The 27878-nt window shown below is 36.6% G+C and overlaps 1 protein-coding gene, 2 long non-coding RNA genes and 1 other non-coding gene across 27 annotated transcripts in view; 1 reads left to right on the forward strand and 3 right to left on the reverse strand.

The window, feature by feature from the left end:
• Positions 1-27878, forward strand: part of Sorbs2 (sorbin and SH3 domain containing 2) — a 198896-nt gene that overhangs the window by 76557 nt on the left and 94461 nt on the right. The gene's annotated exons all lie outside the window — the stretch shown is intronic.
• Positions 390-510, reverse strand: LOC100379616 (5S ribosomal RNA). The gene has a single exon (NR_033366.1). It is a non-coding gene; the product is annotated as a 5S ribosomal RNA (ribosomal RNA).
• On the reverse strand, positions 7366-12507 carry LOC134472659 (uncharacterized). Its single transcript, XR_010042562.1, has 4 exons — positions 12095-12507; positions 11206-11246; positions 8395-8511; positions 7366-8313 (listed from the first exon to the last, which is right to left on the reverse strand). It is a non-coding gene; the product is annotated as an uncharacterized LOC134472659 (long non-coding RNA).
• Positions 14511-27878, reverse strand: part of LOC111756604 (uncharacterized) — a 61289-nt gene continuing 47921 nt past the window's right edge. For both annotated transcript variants that reach the window (XR_002791028.2, XR_002791029.2), the window contains exons 2-3: positions 21589-21697; positions 14511-15788 (exon numbers count right to left, since the gene is read on the reverse strand). This is a non-coding gene — a long non-coding RNA (uncharacterized LOC111756604). The remainder of the gene's footprint in view (positions 15789-21588; positions 21698-27878) is intronic.

The raw sequence follows: 27878 nt of genomic DNA on the forward strand, positions 1-27878 counted from the left end.
CTTCTGATGTTTTGGCTTAAAGTCTAAGGTTTCTGAAAATAGAGTAGCTACCCCTGCTTGTTTGGGGGTTCTTGTTGCTTGAAATGTTGTTTTCTATTCTTTGATTTTTAGTCAATATATTTCATTTCGGTTAAATGTGTTTCTTGTACACAGTGTACTATTGAATTTTGGTTTTTGATTGGGGAATTAAGACCTGTAACACTGAGTTATTCCTGAGAAGTATTGACTTATTCCTGTCTTTGCATTATTTTCCTGTTACTGGTTCCCTTTCTTTCCCTTCTATGTAACTCTTCACCTTATTTGGCATACTTCTTCTATTAGACCCTATGGAATTGTTAGCTTTATTGTCTTTCTAGGATATCTTTTTTTTTTTTTTTTTTTTTTTTTTTAAAGCCTACAGCACCCGGTATTCCCAGGCGGTCTCCCATCCAAGTACTAACCAGGCCCGACCCTGCTTAGCTTCCGAGATCAGACGAGATCGGGCGCGTTCAGGGTGGTATGGCCGTAGACTTCTAGGATATCTTTGAGCATTCATTTTTGAGTGCTGGTTTGGTGATCATAAATTCCTTTAGGTGCTTATTTTTCTATTAATTTTGAAAGGTAGTTTTGCAATATGTATCGCTATGTTGGAAGACTTTTTTTTGTCTTGAAACACTTCATTCCAGGCTCTTTGGGCCTTTAAAATTTGTGTTGGGAGATCTACTGTAATTCTAATGAATTTTTGCTTATAAGGGATTTGTAGGTTTTCTCTATCATCTTTTAAGGTTCTGTTCTTGTGTTAGAATTCTGGAATTTCAACTATGTTATGTTCATAGAGAGGTTCTTTTCTCATTGTGGCTATATGGTTCTATGTGGCTTACTTACCTGTATGATAAATTATTCCCACATTTAGAAAGTTTTCTGCTATTATTTCTATAAACAGGTTTTTGTGCATGCAGGTTGCTTCTTATTTTTCACTAATTTTTTCTACAGCCATACCACCTAAATGCACTGCATTGCCTCTGATTTTTCACTATTTCCAATTAATCTTAGTGTTGAGTAAACTAGCAGCTATTGGATCCGTTTTTAATATTCTCTTGTTGCTTTTAAAGTATCTGTCATTAACTTATCACTGAAACCAATTTAGTCTTCTAGTTGTAAATTTTCGTCCTTAATTTGCATCTTATACTGCCCAAACTTTCGATAGACTTAAATTAAATGTTTTTGGCAACCAAAGAGCCCTTGTTTACCTCACAGGTTGGTGAAAACATTTGGGTAGGTGACACATGTAGATTCAGAGCTAGAAAGCATCAATTCCTGGCCAGATTCTATCCAATGCATCATGAAGTAGGCTCCTTTATGGAATAGTCACTGGTATTATTTAAAATTTTTTTATCTCCATAACAGAAGATAGAACCTTAATCTTGTTTTGCTTTGGCTGGACATGCCCTCAGAACAACAAAGCAAGCATATCATTTTTTTTTTTTTTTTTTTGTCTTTTTCCTTTTTATCGGTACCGGGGATCAAACTCACGACTGCCTGCTTGCAAGGCAGGCACTTATGCCACTGAGCTAAATCCCCAGCCCCAAGCATATCATTTTTGTAAAAAAAAATCCTTTTTTAAATTATTCTGGTTATCTCTGCAGAAGCTATTCTGCATAGGTTTACTGAAAATCAAATTAATTTATGGAACTGATTATGTACATTGTGTTTTTCAATATCTGACCCCTAGTCAAGAGTGCACCACAAGGGTTAATTTATAACAGAAACCAAATCATTTCCAGTAAGTTTAGTCGAAAGAGAACATAAAACCTGCCTGAAACAGATACAGAGACAATTATTAGTAACTACAGTTCAAATACAGTGATTATGATGGGTTTTTCTGGGGTTTAACAATTTTTTATGAACAGTTATTTATCTTACTCTGTGTAAAGATGTCTAAGAAACATTATTTTGTCAAAATAAAATAAACCTAATCATGGGACATTTTTGGAAATTGCATTTTATTGTTTTGTAATGGTTTAATAGCTTTGATAAATAAGAATCATTTCCCAATGAAAATATTTACTTAAAAGAGCTTGTTGAAATGAAATTAGTATCTTTATATTTTCTTTTTTAATGTGTACAAGGTCTGATGAAAGATTTATTTAGTAATATGACAACAAATTGTTAATTTTTCAATAATTTCAAGGTAATCAAAAGCACTGAAATAACCAAATAAAATTAGTTCATTAGAAATGCCACATATAACACTATAGTAAGAGACCAATTGCTGAATTTACTGAAATCCTTAAAAACTTCTACTTCTGTGTGAGTATTAGTACTTCTTTGTGAGTATTAGTACTTCAGTGTTATCAACAAACGGCATCTGTTTGGCTAGCTGTCATCATGACCACATGTGCAGTAAGATCATAAAAGCAAACTGTGGACATTCCCTAATAATCTGCCCACTTTTCAGAAAGGATGATAATTTCTTTTGCTGAAGCTATTTAGACCACATCAGTGCTGACTAAAATGAGTGACTCATTTAGTAACCACTGAAGTGATGCTAAGCAGTGCAGAGATGTGTGTATCTTCTTCCAGAGGCGGCCACTTTTGTGGAAGTATCTGTCAGGTGCTCCTAATCTATCAAAAACACACCATCTCAATAACAAAATTCATTTTGTTTTACTTTGCCTTCACACAAATGTTGATTCTCTGTAATAGCCTCAAGTAAATATAAAACAGCGAAACCTAATACTTCATCCTCAGGACCCTATGTCCTTCCCAGAACTGTGTCTCATGTTTAAAGATGCATGTCCAAATGTGCTAAAAACAGGCCCTTCTCCCAGACACATTTCTCTTCTATTTATGAAATCCATGGTCTATGTCCAAACTTTTATACTATATTTATATCTGTATGTTTTTCATGCATCTGTTGCCACAGTTTTCTAATATATTAATACTTATATAATTTTAGGACAAATAGTATAAGAAAAGAGCATTGAAAAGGTAGGCAAGCAATCTATTCATTCAAGTTAAATTGCACACACACCTCATTGTGACCCTGATATGTGGTCACCACAGCTATCATGTGTTCAGCTTAAGTAGCACAGAGCTCATATTAATTAAGGGAGCTTTGTGGATTAAGTATCTTTGTGCAATAGGATTTTCAAAACATGGCCCATGAAAACTTTCTATTTTTTAAAAAATTTAAATTCAGATACCATTATTATATTCTTTTAAAGTCTGGCAGGGGCTGGGATTTAGCTCAGTGGCATAAGTGCCTGCCTTGCAAGCAGGCAGTCGTGAGTTCGATCCCCGGTACCGATAAAAATGAAAAAGACAAAAACAAACAAAAAAGTCTGGCAAATATTTATTGAAAGACTATTATGTAAAAGGTACAATGAAGAACAAAGAAATAAAACATAGGCCCCTCCCCTCAATCAAACACAAACAAATAAAATAAAGACAAAACAAAAGATGCAGACAAGGAACTGTGTTAATTTTCATGAGATATTTATGAGAGACTACTTTGAGAGGGACTTATAATGATGTGTGTAATTCTAAGTATAATTGGGAGTAATTCAAATGGTAAAATCATCTCATTGTTTAAAAGATGACATAAAATCATAGCTGTTTTACCCTACTAATTATATTGCTAGGTCCTACATGAACTTGACACGCCAGGCCCAGAATTATATCAGCTACAAGGTAGGTACCCAGTTAGGGTGTGCTGACTAAACTCAAATGAGGATTAAAATATAAATTTTTTTGATAAGGGGCAGTAAAAAGCATGAAAGAACAAAATATGAGAAGGAAAATGAAATATAATGCTACGAAAATTAAGTAAGGACAATATTGTATTTGGATTGGTTTGGAATTTTACTAGTAGATAATATGAAGTCACTGTACCCTTTGGGTGGTATATATATATAAAACCAGGAATTGAACCTAAGACGTAGCACTTGCCAAGCAAGCACTGTGCCATTGAGCTGTATCTCATGCAACTTGGACTGAGACGGGGGAGAAAACAGGCCCATGAAAACCAATTAAATATTCTTACAATATGTTATTTTGTAGCATGGAATTAAAATAGTGGGCTTGAAATTAATAGCAATAGAGTAAGCACCATATGAACAATAGCAAACAATGATGAAGATGACAATAAAAGCTAATATTTGTGATCAATGCCTAAGTCCCAGCACAAAGTTAGAATTTTGGTTAATTATGGATGCTGCCTTAGATGACATGTATATTTGACTCACTGGCATAGAATTCTATACAGTAGTGCTGAAAACCCGCAGTAAAAAGCTTTGCCAAATGCCTGATCCCTGTTGAACACAAGTGAGTAGTTAGAGCGCTCAGCAGCACTGGCAGTAATTTCAAACTAGAATTTTGTGGGGAAATTCTCATCCTTTTCCAACTACTGGATTAGAGGATGCTTGCATGGCCTGTAATTGTTGATCCATAAAAGGCTGAAGTTCAATGTAAAAATTAACAGGAGAAATGGTCAAAAATAAATCTGTCTGAGTCTTTTTATAGACTTAGTCAATGATTTACAGCAACTACATAAATCATACTCTCTGTTAAAATATTAACTGATAACACAGTATTATTTATTGCTGCTGCTGTTATTTGCAGTGCTGGGGACTGAACCCAGCATACTAAGCAAATGCTCCACCACTGAGCCATCCCTCTAATCCTCCTTTTTCTCTTAATTGCACTGAGTGCGTCAAGATTTACAAGACGTTGAACTTGTTAAGCAGTAAGAAATTAACAATGAAAACCAGGTTGACCTTAGTCTTACAGAAATCAGGGTTAGAGAAACAGACAAACATGAAAGAAGTAAGTATTCTAGCATGGCTCAAGGAAAGTGTTTCTGAAACACAAAAGTATAGAGGATTAGTTCATGGAGAACAAAACATTGACAGATAGGTAGAACTTGAGTAAATAAAAAGTTTAAACAAATTCTATATTCAGATTTTGGGAAACAGCTGAAAGTCCATGTTGAATTTCAAGAAGAGCAGGCAGGCAGGGTTGAACTGTGGGAAGTGGTGGAGGAAACACTGGGGAGACACACTGTTAAATCATAAGATGGCCTTGAGGGCACAGTAACTGTTTAGAAATCAACCTCTTAGGCAGCAGAGAACCCCCAACAAGTAAGGGCATGATCTAATTAGGCTAGGTTGAACTCTCCCAACAGGATAAATGACAAGAAATATGGACAGTTAAGTTAGATACACCGATTTAAGTACCGAAAGACAAATCATCCATCTGATCATCAGTTCACTCAGTAGGAACTTCGTTTGAAGTCAAATTCTGCAAATGTCACAGAACACTATCAAGAAGGCAGTGAACAGTTGGCAAACAAAGGAATAAACAGCAGAGATTTGGCATCAATAGTCAATCCATTCTGGGAAAAAAAGGCTCTGATATTGAATGTAGGCTCAATTCTGATCCCCACAATAGCTCAGGCCTTTAGAGTATTTGCATCCAGGAAACTTATGAGCCTGTACTCGTGTGTACGCTACTGATATCCACCTGGGTATGAGGGATCATGTGGTTCCCACTGAGGTAGCAGCAAAGTAATTCTTAACTGACATTTGTACTAGGTTCTAATCAGAGTTTTCTCTGCATCTCTTTCCTCACTGGAAGGAACCTAGATAACATGGAGCAGAGGGTACTGGTGGAGAGCAAAGGGACATTTTAGTCCCCACAAAAACCACTGGGACTGGAAACATACTTGGATGATAATAGGAAATAAGTAAAATATTGAAAATAAACTGCCTCTTTCTGGTATCTATGGAGACCATTAACTAGCTATTTGTCCTTTTATCTTTTCTCATTCTCTTTCCATTAAAAAATCCAAAATGTTCATTAAAAAGCATGCCAAAGTTGTCCCAGCACAGCTTAAAGTTACATATTTTTCCTTCTAAGACCCATAAACATCATCCAAAAAAATTAAAATGCAACCAAAACCTGAAGTAAAAAGAGAGGCCACATATAAGATCTTTTTCATACTAAGCCCTCTGGATTTTTACCTCCACTTGGGAGTTTAAACAAGGAAACACTGGTTTATTGTTCCTGCCAAGCCCTTCCTGTTGTTCAACTGTAAGGAATCTGGCATACAGAAGAAAGACTGACATATTTTGGAGAATCAGGTGAAAACAAGTGGATACTGAAAACTCTGAAAATTGTTACTTTTGGGGTACTTTTGTGTGGCATAAAGAATTTTAAGGTTAGCAAAGTGATTGAAAATATGCGGCTGCAATGCTGTCGTCTGTGGATTAATATACTGCAATTGTTCTCTTACAACTTTATGACCCAGAACCTTGGCTTGAAACAAGATCAAGGTCTTATTCTGTGTCCATGAACTCTACATTTTTTCCCTTGACTCTACAGAGATAGTAGACCTCAAAAAATACACACTTTAAAAATAAGTATTCCAAAACCCCAAGAGCTGTATTGTCTGTGTGGACAAGATGTTCTTTCTCAAGCCATCAGATTCTGTACACGTTGTCTGTAGAGGACATTATTCAAAAGCAATGAGTAGCCCAAGACTAGACTCCTGCTTAAAGCGGATCAATGTCTTCTCTTGCTAGGGATTTGAACACACTTTTACTGGTACATTGACCTTTTCTTTACATCCCTTGAGGCCTCGTTCATTTTTCATAATCCTCATGGAAACATCACTCTATTAACATATGTTACCCGGGTTTCAGCTCACTAAATTGACACTTATTCTCCAAAAACAGAAGATTATTTTCAAATATCTTAAGGAAGATAGAGCAAAGGATCCTGTCCGTGTTTTCAGTCAAGCTGCCACTGCACTCCCTGCAGGAAGGCATCTGTGTTATTTCAGGTGCTTGCCTCTGTGGCCAAAGCCTTACCCAGCATACAATGCACCTTTAGTGGTGCCAGGGTTTATTAATTTCTTAGATGTTTTCTTTCTTTCCACTGTAATGATATAAATTCAACTTTGGGTCACTTTAGCTATTAAATAAAATAAAATTATACTGATATTAGAAAATTGGTGATTTTTCTGGGCACTGTAGGCAACATTTTGGACAACATGTTGACAATATGAAAAGCTCATATGCCTCTACTTAGTAGATGCTCAATGTTGACAATTTTATGAAGGCTCCAGTCGTTAATGAAAGGTTAGAAGAGATACAGCTCTTTGGCTGAGGTGTGAAACTGAAAGAGGAGAATCTTTATGTTCTGTCCAAGCCCCATTTTCTCACCAAGCATTCCCAAAGTTCTTCCCCAGATTTATGATTCATTTCAAATTATTATTTTTATCACCGGTCAAATGCCAGACACAGATTCATTACAAATACCTTTCTGCGAAAGCCAGCAATGCAAGTGTTTCAAGTTAAATTCCATTAGAAAAAAAATGGCAGAAACAGTTTTACAAATGCTATTTTTCTAATTAAATACCTGCATGAATTTAAAATAAATATAATTTTTCACAGCTAATTAGGGCAGAAAAATGATTCTGAGACCAAAGAATTAAGAGCACTTTTATTTTGCTAGAGTTTCGTGGGTAATCCATGCATGCCTGACAGATTTTTCCAGATAAGTAGATGAAGCTTATATGTGATCATAGCTATTTCATCACTTTCTCTGTGATATAACGTGACCATAACATGATCTCACTTATTTTTGTGGATTTTTCTGAGATTCTATTTGTTGTACCGTTTTTTACAGGAGTCACGATACTGCAACAAGTATCAATGACTTACATTATTCTTTTGGCTAAAATCTAAGGAACTTTTTATTTTTTTTTCTTTCAAAATTTTATTGCACACTGCATAGGTTGTTTTGAAGAAAAATTATAATCTTACATGATCATTTTCTCTAAGTTATTTGGAAGTTGAGCAAAAAAGCCTAATTATAAGGAACAAAAGTCTGTAATTTCTAAGAGAAAGACCTCAGTTTTCTGGCACAAGGCCATTCCTCAAGTGATTTATAGTTTCCTAAAACAGCTTTTGTTTTCTCCTTCATAATGTAGGTTACAGCAGAATCAGCTTTACTATGCAGAAAGACCTGGGTATTTTCTTCTACTTTACAGCAAAATCATTGGCTTCTTTGACCTTGTGGTCTAGGGTTTATTGTCTTGTTATACTAAAAAAAAGTTGTTTCCCATCATTTTTGGCTTCTAACCCCATCTGTATTTCACATCCAGATAAAACTTCCAATTACAAGGGACAAGCTAATTGCGGTGGCACATGCCTGTAATCCCAGCACTTGGAGGCTGAGGCAGGAGCAGGAGGATGGCTGAGAATTCGAGGTCAGCCTGGGCTATCCAGCGAGCTCAGGACCACCCTGGACCGCATAGTGAAGCCCTGTCTAGAAAGAAAGAAAAAGAATTAGTGACAAAAAGAGGGAAGGGGATCGACTTTTATTGCCTATTTCAAAAAATTTGCTTACCTGAGCTTCAAAGGCTTCCCTGATACCTGCTCTGTCTGTCTTCCAGGAAATTGGGTAAAGATGCATCCGATCACTATGGTACTCTTGTCTAATGGATACCAGATCAAGCATCCATATCTGTCGTAGTAGAGGAGGAGGAGGAGAACAAAAGGAATTAGCAAGTTATACCTTCATGGTAGTAGTTTTTGTTCATGGTTGTACTTTGACATTGTTACAACTTTCTGTCACATTATCCTCTTGACAATCCTCTAAGGCAGGCTAACCAAGAGATTTAGAATCATTCCCATGGCAAAGCCGAGGAGGGGGAAGCGCTAGGAGACAAAGTGGTGTGTCTCAGTTGTGTGGATAACTAATTGAGACATGGCTGGCGTCTTTCTTAAATTTTAAGGCTCTGGTTCCATATCACTTATCCCAAATTGCCGTACTTCAAAAGATGGGCTCTAACAACTCCACTGTGAAAAAAAAAATAGCACTTCATTCCTTCATATGTAAATATCTCTCAAAATATTCAGTAAGTATGCTCTCAACATCTCAGAATTTAAAATTTAATAAGCAAAATGACCTCTGGCACCCAGCATAGTTTTCACATAAAATGGATTAAAGGAGCAGGACAGTGGAATTAGACAGCCTCTCCCACACATGGAATGGTTTTCTGATTTTTTTAATTGCCAAGATAATACCTTGCATTGGCAAAATAAAAGCTTTTTTAAAATGTATAGAAGCTTTCACCTTGCCCATATTAATTTATGGCAAAAACACAATTACTGATCTCAAGGTCTTGTATCTAATTTCGTCACTTGTTTGCAAATGACTCATTTCAGGGATTCAGTTAAACACATGGTAATGTTAAAAATTTATCAGCTCCATGTATATCTTTTAAGTATTCCTTTAACACGGTTAATTGAGAACTTTTTAGGTTAGGACACCATGCAAAGTCTATAGGGTAGAAAATAATGGGCATAAATTTGTCCTCTAGGAACGTTTAGTCAGTCTAATGAAAATAGAAAGGAAAAGTAAAGGGAGGAAGGGGAAGAGAGAGGGAGAGGGAGGAAGGGAGGCAGGGAGGGGAGGGTTATAAAGCCTTTGAATGGTGCAGGTAAAGCGGCTGCGACTACAAAGGGAAAGCAATACAGTATGCTTCCTGGGCACCTCCTATTGGGCCACAGGGCCACCAGAAACGTGTTCAATAGCCAACATTTCAACCAATCTATGTTACAAGAAAAATGCTGGTTTAGTATAAAATTATAATTTCATATAAAATTTAAATTTATCCTTATAATGTAATATAGATATAAGTTTAATAGAATTATTACAAATTTCTGAATTCCAGAGCTGTGATACATTTATTGGGATCAAAATTCAGCTGCTGCCAGAGGTACAAAGTAATAAAGGATTAAACAAAAGAGATCTCTTGCACATGAAGTTGAAAAAATTGATAGTGCAAAGCAGTGAGACAGTTCAAGTATCAGGGACCTTGACTCCTTCCTCTTTTTAAAAAAAAATTTTTTTTGGTTTCTTGGGACAGATTTTTGCTTGTAGTTCAGACTGGCCTCGAACTCCCAGAAACCCTCCTGCCTCGGCCTTCCAATTGCCGGTCTTGGCTTGTTTTGCTCCACCTTCCTCGCTCAAGGTTCTCTTGTGGTCAAGATCCCACTCTCGATCCTAATATGAGGTCTACATTTCAGATGACAACAGGAAGAAAGGCGATGGAGGAAAGTGGCCTTCCCCTTTACGTTAAGACTGGCTTCTTAGAGGGTGCACATCTTATTCTGTCACCTCTGCAGGCTAAAATTTGGTCACAAAGTAAGGAAAACTGAAAAATATAATTTTGGTCTGGTTAAAGTCGTGTTCACAGCTAAACCTTTTTATTAATATTGCAAGAAGAAGCGATTGGGTAAGTAAAGAGCAGGAGCTCTCTCTGCTGCAGGACCTAGGTCTGTATGAGAATTCTTACTGCATATTACGAGGGCTTTTGTTTTCAAAGGTAGACTAGAAATGCTTCTTGGATGATTTCAGCAAAGGAAGACTTCTCACCTTGTCAAGAGTTACTCATTTGCAGCTCAAAACTAACACCTTATGTTAAGCTAGTCAGAGCCAAATATAATTAATTTGATTAAGCTTGTCACTAAAATATCAAGACAAATGTTCCTGGAACATGGCACTGTATCCTTTGCCTTTTTTCCTGCCTCACTCAGTTTATTTACATTAAAACGCAAGGTGAGAGATGGAGCTGCAGAAACTGATCCTTAAAAGTGTTACTCTATACACCACATAACTGATAACCAAATGCCAGAGAGAGAGAAAAAAATGAATTGTGTGAGTATTGGTTGTTCTAGCCTGGATCACATTTAATAATTAATTATGGTGTAAAGTTCATGCTGATTTGAGAGTGTCTGTAAAAATAATACTGGCAAGTCTGCTTTCTTCATGGTTCAAGGAGGTTTCTAGTTTTAGTTCAGAGCTGTGAGGCATACCTATACTTCTTCATGCCAGAAAGCCAGAAAGCCTGACTTTTCCTTAGTAATCTCTTTAAGAAAATGATTTTTCAAAGTAGTTGTCTTTTTTAGTGTGGTGCTGGGGATTGAGCCCAAAGCCCCAAACATGCTAAGCAACTGCTTGAGGACCTCACCCAGCACAAGTTTGTAAGTTCCCAAACTAATATGATCATATTAAGTAATTTTATATAACAGGCAGCATACAAACTGATCTTTTGAAAACCAAATTCAACTTGAGACTCATTGACCACATTTGCTACTTAACGGCACCTGATAATTCCTTTGTAGATTGTATGATTCATCTGTAGAAACATACCTGATTCTAACTGGGTCATGGCAGGCCTGCTTAGAGCCAACCTGTGAAGGAAATTATAGGACATAGATATTATAGCTGCTCTTATAAAGATGAGTTATTTAAAAAAGCAGTGAGGATAGATACATTACCCAAATATCTGACTCTCTCAGTTTGTAACTAGGAAACAAAAATCAACAAAAGTAGAAAGATACGTAGACATCATCCAGGTAGTCACCCAAATACAAGACCCTCCCACTCACAGTGAAATGCTTGATCTTCAAGACCATATAAGACTTGAGTAGATAAACCCATTTAGTCTGCATGTACCACGTGCTCAGTAAGTACCAAATTTTGGGAAATTAAAAGCACTTGTACAGGAAATACATTCACTATCACTGAGACAAAGTGCTAATCAACCACTCACAAGACCAGATTTTAGGAAAACTTTTTCAGTTTTGTGACATATATAGTTTCATTCCATCCTAACATAGATTTTAGTCTATTAATAATAATAGAAACTGAGACACAAAGCATATAATTAATTTATTCTGAATTATATACCTAGCAAGTAACAGAGTTCATAGAGCTCTAATTAAAACCTAAATTGTCACTTTTAGTCACCACACTATATTGGCTATCACAGGAAAAGAATTACGTATCTCATAACTATGTATAAAGGAGGCAGCATGACAACCCTGCTCTGGGAAAACAAGGATCATATCTCTTTCTATTTTAGCTCAGTCCAGAGAGTTGACCTATACACATTCTTCAGTTAGTGATGATTTATCTCTCTTCACCTGTATAAGGCTTCCACATGTATGTGTAAGCACTTACGGTATTTTGAAGTAAGCCACCCATCAAACTATATGTAATTATGAAAAAGCATAACTTAATTTTATTAAACACATACTGTGTGTTGAACATTGAGCCACTGCTGAAGGATATTGGCCTTGCTCCTGTAGTAATTCTTCCTTATAATTCTCACAGAGATACTCACGGCTCCCTGGGTCCCTTCCTGTGGTGCAAAACATTCTGGTTTCTGATATCTCACTGTGAGTAACAGGAAAAAAATGTTAGGCAATCATTCTTCTTCTTTTTTTCTTCTTTTGGTATTTTGACAGTGGAATGTTTATGCCCTATAATCAAAGGAAAATATAAACTGGTCATCTCCTAGCAACTCACTGAAGATTATCCCCAGGGAATAATTTATGTAGCTGAGTGTCAGTATATGTAACTCCTGAGATAAGCTTGACCTGTAAAACTTTTTAGTAACCTGAAAATACAATGAACTTATATTTTATTCCACTGCAGAAAAAAATGAACATTAAGGTGAGCCATTCATTATGAACGAGACTAAAATGTTGTCATTTTTGTTGTTAAAAATCAAATCTTATTTAAATATTACTTGTAGTTGGAATCATCTGGTTGCTACGCGCTGATTCCCTTTGAGGCCTGCTGTTCCCCACCTCTTTCATATTAAAGGACATCTGTCACACAGGAGTGGACTGCATCCCAGCAGCCTCGCTTTCCCTGAGGTTTTCCCCCTGCGGGATTCTTATCTGCCCCCAACAGTCTGGTGTGCTGGGGAGACCAATCAATCAAAGCCAGCTCCCACTCAGGCCCGGGAAGCTGCTGCTCTTGGAACCTCAATGCACCAAATGAAAGTGCAATCAACACATATTTTTTCAGCCATCTGTGCAATATGGCTGTAGAATAATTCATCTCTTCAAACAAAGATTTAGTCTGCTCTTTTAAAACAATGTTTATAGAGAGAGAAAACCTGACTGGAAGATTCATTTGTATGAATGAACAAGGAAGGGATCCATATTTGAAATGATTTAGCCATTGTTCATAAATCAACACCAAGGAAACAATTCGCTCGTTAACAGCAGTTGCCGTAGTATTTTGGCACTGTGTCTCAGGGCCACTTCTGGGTGCTCTCTCTACATAAATCTCTTGCATTTCAACATCCCTAGAAGTTTGGCGCTTTTGTCCCCCTTATTGCTTGATAGAAGACGAACTCAAGAAGGTTCAGGGAAAGGATAGGTAACCTTCTGAAGGCATACATGTTTATATGGGAGATGGACTTTTCACCAACTTGGATTGGTCCGAACACCAGTGCTCTAGCCTCTGCACCAGCCTGGCCCAGCAGTAGGCATCATGGTACATCTCTCTCATTTCTCTCTGGAAATCAAAAGCAGCAGGTGACTCTGTATTTCTCAAAACAGCTTGTCATCTAGATCATAAACATTTATTCTGAAATATTTTTTTCTATGAAATCCTCTCATGATATAGGAAGTATGTCTGTTTCTTATAGGGCTCTTACTGTGTGGTGCTGTACAAAAGGGGACCTTCATTCTGAGCTGGCTAAAGAAAAGTGACCGAGCTGAGGGTCTGCACAGTGTCATCCAAGGGTAGCATCCCAGGACATCCATGCAGGAAGGCTCACTATGACAATAGCAGCCTTTTCACATGGTCCAACATTTGTGGGATAGTTAGAATGTGATTTATCTACTAAACTTTTAGTATTTCCTTTTATATACTCTCTGTCTTAAAGACCTCTATTGTGGAAACATCTGTCCCTGTCTACATCGACGGAAGGAAACATCGATAGAGCTATCACTCATGCCTCTTAGGACTCAGATTTTATCTACATTTTCAGTCAGATTTCAAATCATTGAGTTTCAGAAATTTTCTGATCTAGTTTCTCATAACTGTTTGAAACGCAATATACTATCTTTTAATCTGATATATTATGGCCTAAAAAAACATGCAGTTAATTTTAACAGTGCTTTTTCTGATTTTTAAATCCAGAGTCATATTTTTCTTCAGTCTCAATCATCAGAGGCTGAATTAATTTTTTTAAGCTGATAAGTTTTTTGTTATATCTATTTCACTAGCCTTTTTTACTCTTTCCCCAATTTTGTTATCTTTTTATTAGAGTTCAGAGATATTTCAAACAAAAAAAAAACCTATAAATTTCCAGGCGTGGTGGAACATGCCTGTAATCTCAGCACTTGGGAGGCTGAGGCAGGAGGATTGTTGTAAGTTTGAGACCAGCCTGGACTACAAAGTGAGCTCAAGGCCAGCCTGAACTGCATAGTGAGACCCTGTCTCAAAAAGACCAAAAAGAAAATCTATAAATTACCAAACACTAAATTAATGTTAATATAAAAAGAATTTTGTTATTATTCCTTTCTTGTCCTATTGCCTGGAATAATCCCATTTTATTCCATGTTATGCAAACATAAATATTAACAGCATCTGCTTTTACTCATAACATTAATCTCTATCTAAACTAATCATGATAGTTATAGAGTTGATGATTAATTAAATAAAACTTTATTATTTGCATACAAATCAACATACAAGTAGTAGAAAATCTTTATATGCCCTAAAACCTGTCATGAAAATATTGTAGTTTTCTGACCACAAAGTGATTTACAACCCATTAAGTTACAGTTCTATAAAACAGTTTGCTGTTGTTTTATAGAATCATATATTTTGAAAATGCCTTAAGGGGCTGGGGGTTTAGCTCAGCGGCATAAGCGCCTGCCTTGCAAGCAGGCAGTTGTGAGTTCGATCCCTGGTACCGATAAAAACCACAAAAAGACAAAAAAAAAAAAAAAAAAAAAAAAGAAAATGCCTTAAGTGACACTTTAAAATGATTAGGGATATTTATGTAGATTATATTACTTATTTGCTTTTGCAAAACGTATTTCTGCACAAATTTCAGATTACAGGATTTGTGTGCTGAAGGGGCAAAAGAGACCTAAAGAATATTTAAATAAAGATAAAAGAATATTTAAAGATAGCTAAGCATTACACTTGTGCAATGACATCTTATACCTGATGTCAACTTAATGTATTCATAAAATTCAAATTGAATCTAGATATATACCAAGTGTAAGTTAGAGGGCCAACTGGAACCCAGCAGTACATTTGAAGCTCACTTCAAGGAGCTTCAAAATATCCTCTACTCCAGCTCTGTAGTTTGTTCATTATGTGGTGCAATCCTTTTTTTTTTCTTTTGAAAAAATTATATAGAAAACATTTTAAAATGCAAATACGTTATTTTGACAAGGTCAATACTTCATCATTCATAGCTTTAATAAAACCCAAGGAAATCGAATGCAAGACATGAGAAAATAAACCATACATGCAATTAAATAATGAGAAATACCCCCAAGAAAGTAATGTTTTCGTTATACTTAAGGATAAGTGGATGCTATTTTTTCCCATTTATAGAATTTAAAATGAAGACCAGGAGTACAACTCTGCTGAATTTATTCTGTATTGTTTGGAATTAATGCCCATAATCAGAGTACAAAGTTAGATCATGATGTTTGTCTGATTTCATCTAAGAAAACAATGGTAAATAATTGTGTTCAGTGTGGACATGGAGCAAAAATCAATCCATGCAGTGCTGCCAAATAATGATCATGGGGAAGCTAAAAGAAGATTGAGTTTCTGTTGACCAAACTGTGAGGCACTGTGATCTCTCAGCTGTCTCACTCCTGCTGCTTTTTTCTGGCAATCTTGTTTATTACAGCAGTATTTCCACAGTTGCTGAAGTCATAAAGTTGACAGTCTCTTTATGCTTCCTAAAAGAAAAAGAAATCTTGATTTTAGCAATTTGTAATACTCATTCCTTCCCCTGACTACCCCGTGTGGAGACACCCAGTGCCAGTATGTGGGCTGACCCGTCGGTTCCATCATGACTGAATTTCCTGTCTCTGAATCACATTCTCTTGATGGAAATTCCTGCTCTTGTGGTGGGAAAAAGATAATAAACAATGATAAAAGAGGAGATGTGGCAACAGTCTTCTGCAGAAAAAGATTCTAAAGAATAAAGGTATTTTATATGAAGTGGAGAGGGAAGAGCTCTCTCACAAGATAACATTTGAGAGTTGAGCTGGAGCATTAAGGACAGGGCTAAGAATGTAGCCAGAGTACGTGCTCCAGGCAGAAGCAAAGACCCTGGGAAAGGGTTGCATTGCACATCCAATGAAGTGGAGCAGGGGACTGGGGCGGAGAGGGCAAAGGAGAGAGAGCCGTAACCCTGAGCCTGCAGACAGTGAGTATCCAGGACAAAAGGGCCCCTGCAGACCATGGCAAGGATGAGAGATGGAGGCTAACAGAAGGCTTCAAATAGAGACTCCGTGATCTCTCTCAACTGTAAAGAGCTTCACTCTGAATACTTTGCAAGGTCACTGAAATAGTTACGATGTACAAGAAGTACAAGGTAGTCACAGAAGGTAATGAGGCACGTTTGAGGTTTGAACATAGGCTGAAGGCAAAGATGTGCTCATAAATGTGGGTGGTAGGAGCAAGTATGAGTGAAATGTGACTTCTGTTTATTGGGGCTGGAGAGTGAGCATGCTTTTTACAGAGAGAGTCACGTGGTGTGGACCGAGAGGCCCTCGGGATGTGTTCACTGGACATCAAAGTGGAAGTGGGTATGGAAATAAGTACTTCACCTGCCAAGTCAGGCATGCAGAGAGCAGCTCAGGGTTTTGGAAGTAAATTTAAGAATCTTGAAATAGCTGTAATTTTGGTTAAAATAGCCTTTTTCCAAGCATATTCACTTCTCAATCTGTGATTGCCTGAGTATGATTCCCTAACCCCAACATCCACTGAGAATGTTTATTGGGAGGAACATAAAGCATACTGCAATGCGATGAAAACACTGCAAAAATGATGATGAGAAGTGAAAACCTGAAAAGAAGGTAGTCAAACCCCCAAATACCTGCCCTGCTCTGCAATGTTTGTAAGCACTTTGACTCAGAATTCACTTGAGTGGTGCTGTAGAGCTAAGTCCCATTTTAACAGAAACAAGCACGTCTATAAATTTTGGCAAATTTCTCTTACTGAGAACTTGAGAAACTAAATATCTGTATTAAAGCATTGCTCAGATATGTTACACTGTCACTATGTTGTTTACTTGCAGAAGACAATTGCATTGCTTCCAAAATGATTCCAAATATCTCATCAGTAGGATTCTTGCTATGCTTGGGGTGTATTCATTTGTAATTTACTAAGAGCTTTGGCTCAGTTTTGCACCTAGGAAGACACACTAGTGCTCACCAGGGAGCCCGGCCTCCCTGACCTTCGCTGGAGGTGTGCTCACTCTCCCCCATGCAGCATGGGCAGCAGATGGGCTGTTAGCCATCAGTAACACCACTGCTGCATGACTCAAGTTCTCTACCTGCTAAGGCAGGGGCTTCCACTTGATGAGAGAATCTGTGGAATTCACGCGGAAAACAAAACCAAAAACAAAATTCACCTCAATGGTAGAGTCTAATGACCATAAATCACATGTAGGCATTATAGGGCAGAGAAGAACTTCAGTGGTAAATCTAGGGCAAAAACACAATCCATTCTAAAAATCTGGGATAAATCTAAACCTAATATAAAACTTGAGAAGCAGACACAATTGACTAGAGGACAATTCCCCCTTGTCTAAGGTCTGAGTCATATAAGTAATAAGTTTGAACACTCTAAGCTTGGTATTCGTGTGAATACTTTGTGCCTTTAGCCACTATCATGCTGTTATTTTATGTATCAACAAAATACCCACAGCCAGCAACCCTCAAGATGAAAGAGCAACCTGCATCTTATATTTCAGTTTCAGGATCTCTGAGATGGGGAATGTTAAGTAAAAGCAAAGCTCAAATATACTAGTGGTCTTCAATGTTGAGAAAAGGAGTTACCGATGTTGGAATTACAGAACGTAGAGGTCTAGCTCCTTCATTTTAGCATTAATCCTAATTAGGATTGGGAATTTTAGCAATGAGGGAACTAAGGCTAAAAGTTTTACTTGACTGTCTCTCCTCTTGAGGGACTTGTACTGTAGCAGGAAAGTGTATGTATACACCAAGTCAAAGGAAAGGACAGTAACATCAGAAATGCTGTGACAGTTTATGCTTCATTGTTGAGTGAGTGGTGCACATAGTAATCTTACAATGATGTTAGTTTAGGTGACCCAGCAAGTGGCAGGACGTATAAGGAGACTGAACTCAACTTTGAAAAGAAATAGGACGTTGAGATGATCAAATGGTCTAAAGGAAGTAGAAAGATTTATGTTTAATGAAGACTATATCAGTTTTCTGTATTATCACAGGATATATTCTTTTAAGCATAGAGATAGGAAGGTATGTGTGTGCATGTGTTATAATTTATTTATATGCTATTTTCACTGAATTTTAAAAGTAACAATAGTACAAATGAAAAGCAACAAAATACATTGCAAACACTTGGCAAATTAGAGGAAAAGTCACTATAATGATCTGTACCCTAATACGAAAGATCTGTCTTTCTTCTAAGCCTACCATTTTATTTCAGCAAAACTTCAGATACTTTATTGTAAGTTTAGTTTCCTTTCACTAAAAACAAAAAATTTAAAAGCTTTCCGTTTCACAGGGGCTGAACTGAAACTTTTAGTAAAAGAAAATGGATTTAAGTTTATATAAAATCCATATCTGGATTATATTTTAATATTGCTATATATTGAAAATCTGTATGGAGAAAAAGAAAAGAGAGATACACACATTCATGCACACATAGAGATAGATGTAAATACAGACAAAGACTGGAGATTCAGAAATAATATCTTAATTCAGACTAACAGCACACTACAAAAGCAAAGATAAAACTAAGATTAAGATGTCTTTAAACTATTTTGTTTGCACCTTGGAAAGATGCTTACTATTAATACAATAAAATTTTGTGGGACTTTTTTCCCTTTGCCTGGAAGGTCATTAAAGCCACATATTTCTTCCCACCTTTCCCTTTTTATTAAAATACCAGGAAGGGAAGGAAAAAAAATGAGAGCAGGAAAAACAGTAAGTGGAAAGAATCTATGAGATAATCCCAGGAAAACTCAAAATAGCTAACTAGTCCTATGCATATGAAGTAATTTACTTTTTATAAGATTTGTTCAGCTGAATGAAATGATTTCATTTTTAAGTGTTCCTGTGATTATAACCAAAATATGACTCACTCATCTGATGGCTCATTCTTCCCTTTGAGATGAAGTATTCGGAATTAGAATGAACAAAATTTAACGGAGCCACACAAGGTGGTTCTCATAATGACTTCAGCCCTTGTGAAGCAAATAAAAGCATATATGCTTCCTATCTTTAGAGTTTACATGTATCCATGACAATGCATGTGTCCATGACACTGTACTTTGACCTGTTTATTTTAACTTTGGGTTATTGTGGAATAATATATGCAAATGTAAGGAACGTCACGCTTAATGTGCTTGCCACAGTTCCACACACTTTTGCAGTTGCTATTTTACTGATTTTGAGGGTCTTTGCTCATTATCCAGAAGCTTCTCCTTCTCTGCAGAAGAAAGACCATGTCACATGTGCCTAAAACTCATCTGATTTTGCAAAGGCCACCCAAAAAGCAGCTTGTGCCTTAATACTGGACTAAGAAACCTAGGCTCACAAAGGGGACTCTATGGATCTAGAACAGCTTATGTTCAAGAATCATATACTCCTTAGGGTGTCTGTGTGAAATTCAGAGAACCTCACCACTGGGTCAGGCAAATATGCAATGATGCCTTCAGCATTACACACTGTGGTAGTGTCACTGAGATAATTTGCAGAGAAACATGTCTCTGACAAAAACAAACAGGAAGTTGATATAAAATTTGTTTCTCACATTGTTGTGATATCCATGAGTACTTTAAATATTGCATACTATACCCTGATCATCCCAAATTATGAGGCTCTTATAGTCAAATTTTGTTAAATGACCAAGTTATACATTTCAGACTGTTGAAATGCTTCAGGTTCTTAGCTCCAATAAGTACCTTGTAGAATAATTTTTTCATAACTCTGAAGCCACATTGCCTGGTTCTCGAGCTTGATTCAGCTACTTTATTACTGTTGAACACCAACAACTTCCTATGTTTTAGTTTTTATTCACAATGAGATAAAATGACAACAGTATTTATCTCGTTTGTTCATTGTGAGGCTAAAGTGAAGTAATATATGCGTACATAATCATAGAACAATTCCAGTACATAGAAAGGACACTTTTAAGATAAAGGCTGTTTGTATCATTTCTCTGATAATTAATAAGTTAAAGAAATAAGGAACATGTATATAAAGATTCATGGGAACAGTATTGAAAACGGCAAAAATCCAGAACCCAAATTCCCCTACACAGGAAGGCAGATATGTAAAATATATAATATGCATAAAACAAAGTGTAATAGCAGGAAGTAAAATGAATGCACCACAGAAATGGCCAAAAATATAAATGAACCTTAGCAATATGACTATGTGCAGCATAATGACATCATGATGAAGATTAAAACAACTAATGTAACTATGCTTTCAGAAGCTATAGATCCAGTGAAACTATCAAAAAGAAAGGAAAAGAATCATTCACGTGGATCCTAGAATGTGGTTGCTCACGTGAGGAAAGGAATGTTATGGTGCTGGGGGTCACCTGGCTAGATCCAAGTTCTTCTCAAGGTCTACCTTTCCCAATCAAAATACCATCAACATACCTCACAGATCTAGAGAAAATATTCCTAAAATTTATTTGGAAACAGAAGAAACCTAGAATAGCAAAGGCAATTCTGGGCAACAAAGGCAAGACAGAAGGCATCTCAACTCCTGACTTGAAATTATACTACAAAGCCACAGTAATAAAATCAGCATGCTACTGGCAAAGAAATTGACCTGAGGATCAATGGAACTGACTAGAAGATGCAAACACTACTACAATGACATTCAGCCACCTTATATTTGACAAAGAGGCTAAACATTCTCACTGGAAAAAGAGATAGCCTCTTTAATAAATGGTGTTGAAAGAATTGGCTGTCCACATGCCGAAGACTGAAAATAGACCCATGCCTATCAACCATACACTAAATTAAAGTCAAAATGGATCAAGGACCTAAATATTAAAACAGAAACACTAAATCTACTGGAGGACAAGGTAGGTAGAAACCTTGGAGACATAGGGATAGGCAGAGAACTCATGAATAAAATGCAAACCACACAGGAAATACTTCAAAGAATCAACAACTGGGATATCATATTACTAAAAAGTTTTTGCACTTCAAAAAAAATCACCAACAAAGTGAAAAGAAAACCCTCAAAGGATTTATATCCAGAACATATAAAGAATTGAAAAACATCAGACCCTCAAATTCAAAGACCCTCTCTAAATGCTTTATTTTGAGATGGAATCTTGCTAAATTGCTAATGTCCATGTTGGGCTCCAATTTATGATCTTCATGTCTGTGCCTCCCAGAATGCTGGGATTACAGGCGAGTATGACCATGCCCAGTTTAATTTCTTAAATACTATGTTTTAGCATTTAAAACACTTCAAACAAAGTCATCCTTCCAAATGCCAAAATGTCAGTTCAACCAACCTCAGCATCCACCAGCTGTCAGTCATCCAGCGATCCCATGAGTGGCATAGGCTGGAAAACACTGTACGTGGCCAGGCATGATGTCACGTCCATGGTGTCCAAAAAGTACCTGAAAAAAGGCCCCACACAGCATAGTGAGAGCCAAAACATGGAATTTAATGTGCAAATGAAGGAAATCTCCAAGCTGCTTTGCCTCTTTACCCCAATAATCTCCTTTGCAATGACAGCTATTCTGCATTTCTATAAAGGAGGACATCTTTATTTTAATTTTCTAAGTATTATGTTCTAAATAATATTAAGAGCTGAAAGTGAGCAGTGAACAGAACTGAGAAAATCCCCTACTAGTGTGTATCTATAGGATACATACATATTAAACTAGACCTTACGTGCAATGAACAGATGTAGTACATATTTAAAGAGTGCATTTCGTTTAACATATTCCTAAATGCTTTGGCTAAGAAAAAGACAGGACCGAATAATAAATTTAAACAAAAATGACATTGTTTTTCTTTGAGTTCTTAACACTGCCATCTAAATGTTGGTATCCCACCAAGAAAATAAGTGTATCTAGTAGCAAGTAAGACTATTGGGCAGAGAATACAAACTCTGTGTATGTGTGTGTTTATGTTTATGCATTTGTGTATAATGTAAGAAGTGGTTTTTCTTCAACTACGATATGCCATCCTTCCACCTATTTATGTGCCAGTGGCACATAAATAGTGTTGATTGTCGTTATGAAACAAAGCAACAATATTAGTCCCTGTGTCACTATGCTTAAACTGCTTTTGTCCCGTATAATATCAAGAGGACCATGTCCTCTCATACCCATGTCTCTTGCCCAAATGCACATTGAGGCTAAGGCAGAAACATAATTCTCTTCCCAGAGCACAATGGTTAGTGTTTCACTTTACAAAGCATAGAGTTCAGGGAGAGGGCAACAGCAAGGGTAAAAAGGTTCTGACTTAAGCGATACCCAGAATAAAATGGGCCCTTAAAATGTGTACATAATGAACACAATAATGAAGAGGTGATACCCTTCTGTAAGGTACAGGATGATAGAAAAACAGAATGAATTTTGGAAAGAGGGGACTATCATGAACACAACACACAATAGGGATAAATCTGAATTATGTTTTAATTGTAACAGATGCAACCATTTTAGAAATTGAGATAGTTCAGTGAGTGTATAGGTTGTCTTCGATGATATTGAAAGCTAGATTGTTGAAGCAAAATGCTGACATAAATAATTACACAAAGAAACCTTTTTAAAACATTCACTTCATGTAAACTGATGTACATACAGGTCATTTTTGCATGATCATTAAGACCCTATAATCCATTTTTGGGACATTATTGTCTGGGCCTAGAGTTAATCTGTAATTTTAAAATATTAGATGTTTTTTTCACGAACATTCCATAATTCATGGTACTTAATTCAGACTGTCTTTTCCAGTCATTTTTTTATGTAAATAATATATTTATCACATAGCAGCCTTAAAAATATCTAAGTATATTAAATTATAGCTGTGTGAAGTAAACATTCTAATTCCAAATTTTCTAAAGATGGAACAGAGTGACTGAAATTTTTGTGGGTCATGATTCAAATTTTTTCTGCCTGTAACCAAAGTGAGGAGCAGCAGTTATCCACATAAAAAATAACCTGAAATGTCATTGGACTCCCCGTGCTGCTATACAGCAAGTGATGATAAGATTGGTCCAACCTGCTAGAAAATGTGATGAAAATATTGGTTAGAAATACAGTGTGCTTAGCTCCTGTGGCTCTGTTTCCTCAAAGTCAATAGACTTTACTCTTTAAATCATGAGCTACTGCAAAAAAAAAAATTGTAACATTTGGAATGGTAAACTGTGTGGGTGACTTACCAGTTCTGAAGTTCTTTTCTACTATAAACTATAACAGAATACAGAAAGATCAGCAATTTTAGTTACACCTAATGTCTGTACCAAAACTCATAATGAGGGAAAAAGACTTTTAAAAGATGATGGTAATTTACAGATGGAAGTTTTAAAATTTTTCTGTGGGTGTTGAGTTATAAAGTGGACATTATCTTAGGCATGATCAAATTGTAAAGTTGAGAATCTCAGTGAAAAGACTCAATGTAATATGAAAAGACATATTAAGGGTAGATGATCTCTACATCTTATCTCTGAAATGAAGTAAACGAGGCAGCTCCAAGGACAGGTTTCAGCTGCTGGAGGCACATCCTGATACTATGAGAAAGATGCACCGTTAACATTGTCTCCCTTCGTATTTCACCATGTAAATGAGTCATTAAATATTTCCTTCCACCAGGATTCTGTTTGTTATGCACAGAAATGGCACTAAGCATGATGGCTGGCACATAAAAAAATCAATAGATATTTTTGACTAATATACCCTCTCTAGATTTAGCATACTTCCAGGCTATAAAAGTACTTAAAAACAAGTCTTCCTGTTTATAAAATAAAAACTCAGGCCCATAGAAATGAAGTAGTCTGCCCAGCACACTCTCACAACTTTAGTAGTGAGACAACAAAAAATGTGATATAATCTTAAGAGCGTGTACCTCAAAATTCTCTGAGTTGTTGGATCCTGACTCTGACTCCTGCTAGCTGCTTGTGTGTGCACTTAGAACTAACCATTCCTAAAAGAAAAGCAGTTGAGGGGCTGGAGGTTTAGCTCAGCTGCATAAGCGCCTGCCTTGCAAGCAGGCAGTCATGAGTTCGATCCCCGGTACCAATAAAAAGGAAAAAGACAAAAAAAAAAAAAAGCAGTCATGTGGGCATTGTGGCACATGTCTGTAATCTCAGCACTTGGGAGGCTGAGGCAGGAGAATCACTGTAAATTTGAGACAAACCTGGCCTGTACAGTGAGTCCAGGCCAGTCTGAACTCCATAGTGAGACCCTGTCTCGAAAACATACGTGCGACACACACACACACAAATGAAAAAATCCAAATATGACAGTCGTTCACTTTTTGAATCATCTATATCTTTTGCTTCCTCTCAATGTAAAAAAAAAAAATAATAATAATTCTTACCCTCCAACCCTAACACAAAAAGTTAACATCCAATAATAATTCATATTAGAAATTCACTATAAGGTAATGTGATCGCTTTCTTCAAACATATTAAACTGCAGTTCATGTTAGCACACAGTTTCTGTGTTTCTATTACCAAGTGCTCCAATATAAGCAACGAAAGGTTTGTGCCATCACTTAAAAACAAAAACCAATAGTGAAGTTAGAGTATCAGATTTGGTCATGAGGATATTGGGCAGATACAGCCCCTACCTGTGCACCTGCAGGAGAAACATCTCTGACTGTTGAGGGAGAGCCCTTGTGACCAACGTGCTCAGTTGAGTCTGTAAAATAATCCATGACCCTGTGCCTCAGTGGAAACCTAACCTGGAGATGAAACCGGGTTGTCCCCGAAGAGGTCATGTCCTCCTGAAGTTGAGAACTCAAGAGAAGGTCTTTTCTGCTTCTCTAGAGCCACAAAAGTACAAAATGAGAGTTGAGATTGTTTCTGTAGAGAAAAGAGGAGAGATTGCTAATAATGGCCAGATCAAAGAAAACTGAACTTTGTATGTGAAGCTATTTCTAACAATCTGCTTTTCCAACCACTTCTAGATTTGGCAACCTGTCAAGTGGGAGTGTTATATAATGATAGAAACTCTGTTCCAGTAAGGTTCAGTGTTATCCAATGTATAATTTAAGTATAAATTTGTATGTTGTTTGGCTTGTCTATTATTGTTGGATTGAGTGGAGAGAAAGTTTTAGCTCTAAATAGTGGCGGGGAATGAAGGGCTATATTAGGTATAAAGTCTGAAAGAGGCTGAGAACGTATAAACTGATGAGAACTAAAAGTAAGGTCTTTGGGGTTGGCTTTTTGCTGAGACTTAGATACCAAGTCCTAATTTGTTGTAGTATTGAGGGGTGTTAGCCACTGGGTTTTAGGGTGAACCTGTTTATATTCTTTTTGAGGAGAGTTGTTGACAAGACTTAAAAACTCAGCGCTGAGAAACAGTGCTTTATTTGGATGTCCTATTTCTTAAATAAAGGTGTGCCTTTAAGGGTAGACTGAAGCATCAAGTTGCAGATGTTTTCTGTGCCTTTCCTTGTCAACTGGGAGTACAAGTGTGGATTATCTGGGAGCAGCCATCCACTGGGATGGATCTCTGAAAGGAGAGGAATATTTCAGTCTAGCCAATGATGTCCTTATTGCTGCTCATCTGTTCTAATGCTCACCATCATGCTGCCACCAGCTTGTCCTGCGGTCTCGCCTGGGACCCCTCAGCATTCAGTGACAGCCCAAAGCCCAGCTAGACTCATATCCCTGACAGACTGGCACATAAATAAATGCAAGAGGTATTTATAAAGTGAAGCAACTGGGCCTTGTTACGCCCATCAAAGCAGGGTCACAGTGTTCATTTATGCAGACTCTCTTCATTTGTGTTGTCCTAGTCATGCCATTTTTAAACAGCTATATCACACCGAGTCTACAGCGACCAGAGTCCCTGGATTCATTTCATATAAATTCATAAGAAGTCATTCTCTTCTGTCGCAACATGAAATTTGGTTTAGCCAGCTAGTAGGATTTCCTGTTTAGCATAGCTAGGTTTAATGTGTTCAGTAACATTTGTATTTCTACTTGTTACTCTTCTTTCCTGTGTGTGCCTCCTGTAGAATCAACAAGCATGTTGCATGCCATTTTATTTTTCCCTAAAATAAGAATATCAAAGACCCATGCCAGAAAATGGAATGCTCATGCATGATTTTTCATTCACCTGTGATTCTACCTAACACATTTATTATAGAAGAGAATTTTGCCAGATTGCTTGCTAAAATCTAGTGAACCCATTCTTGCACTCTAAGAGAGCAGTCGTATCTTAGGGTTAGCTAATAATACTTCATTTCTGGTATCAGAAGTAACTGTAAGTGGAAATAAAAGATATCTGTCCAGTAGCAGCTGTTCAACAAAAGTATCAAAAGATTCAAAATTTAATAAATTCAGCATTTCTTCAAAGACAGTATTTTCTCTCATTGACCAATTATTTCCTTCCTTGGAATGTCTAAAATGAGTCAACTTGCACTAAGTTGTACATGAAGTGATTTAAGATATAGTTTCAGTCTGGATTGACACTGTAGGAAATTTAAATTTAAAATTTAAGACTAAAAGTCCAAATTGGGGCAAATTTTGACTGCACTCCTGCCTAAAATTCAAATTATACCCAGCAAGTACGATTTTGACACTACATGGCCTAGACACATATAAGCACACATTTATGATAACACTGGCAATATACAACAAACTTTGGCACTGCTAAGCTATATAAATGTTTTTTCAGGTGTTCAGGAAACAGGTGTACCAAATCAGAATAAAAACACGTCTGTTTCTTAATAGTCAATTAACAACAAGCAGGATTATTTAACTGTAGTAATTTCATAAAACAGCATCACCATCAAAACACTTTAAGCATACTTCTCAAAATTCTGAGGTTTTCAGAAAAAATAGCAATAGCTTTTGCTCTGGGATCAGTAATCTAGAGTAAATCCCTTCCATTTAGGCTTCTGCAGTAATTGGGCAGGGAAAAGATCCTTGTCACAAGCAGCCATTATCTCCTTTTTAGCTTTAGAGGAATAAACATATGGTCCTGTATTAGCAGTCCCAATTTTATTCATCAAATAGTTTACCCTTCCTTCACAATTCTGATTTTTTGTTCTTACACTAAACCCTATGTCATTTGTTTCTGCCTTTAGTTAAGCACTATACTGTGATATTTTACGAAAGTGGACTGAGTGCAAATATTTTTAAATGCTTTAAGGGGAGATGCCTGTTCTCTAAGTCAAGAGAGCTCGCCTGCTTTTGAATGTTGACTTTTTACTATTATATGCTTGCTGTGTCATTTCTCTTGTCCTCAAAAATCTGACCTCAAAAACGAAGTACATGATCTAAGATTTATTTCAGGGTTAAAATTTTAAAAATAAAACACACAAAAAAGATATTTCTGTATTCCTATTAGAGCATTGAACATTTTTCCCTAAATTCTAGGTATGAAATATGTAAAACTAATGTAAATAATTTTTTCTATGTCAAATGATTTGTGATATCTGCATATAAAAATAGAAATTGAAGATTTAAAAATTTTAAATGGGGGACGTTAAAAGCATGATTTCAAAAAAGATAGTTCTTCCAAAAGAGCAAAAGTACCCCCTTAAAATAGGAATTGTGCTTCTCCGTGTAATGGAAGGAAGAAGAGGAGAGACTTCATGAACCATGTAGAAATGGCT

This window comes from Cavia porcellus, unplaced genomic scaffold, assembly GCF_034190915.1.
Source record: "Cavia porcellus strain 051 isolate PalLab524CR breed Dunkin Hartley unplaced genomic scaffold, mCavPor4.1 scaffold_24, whole genome shotgun sequence".
NCBI lineage: Eukaryota > Metazoa > Chordata > Mammalia > Rodentia > Caviidae > Cavia > Cavia porcellus.